Raw genomic sequence first — 386 nt, forward strand, 5'->3', positions numbered from 1 at the left:
GTGTGCATTGGGAAGCCCTACTCACATGTCTGGGGGTGCAGTGCGTCATGTGTGCAGCCCTACTCCTGAAACCTGGACCCCATAGGGAGGCCTCATCTACTTGAAACACTTCTTTCTTTTCTTTAAAAAATATAACTTATTGATTTTTTACAGAGAGGAAGGGAAAGGGACAGAGAGCTAAAAACATTGATGAGAGAGAAACATCTACCAGCTGCCTCTTGCACACCCCCCACTGAGGATGTGCCAGCAACAAAGTTACATGCCCTTAACTGGAATCGAACCTGGGATCTTTCAGTCCACAGGCCTACACTCTATCCACTGAGCCAAACCGGTTTCGGCTGAAAGACTTTTTTTTTTTTTCAATCCCTATTCCAGTAAAGGCACCA

Source organism: Pipistrellus kuhlii, unplaced genomic scaffold (genome assembly GCF_014108245.1).
Source record: "Pipistrellus kuhlii isolate mPipKuh1 unplaced genomic scaffold, mPipKuh1.p scaffold_m20_p_8, whole genome shotgun sequence".
NCBI lineage: Eukaryota > Metazoa > Chordata > Mammalia > Chiroptera > Vespertilionidae > Pipistrellus > Pipistrellus kuhlii.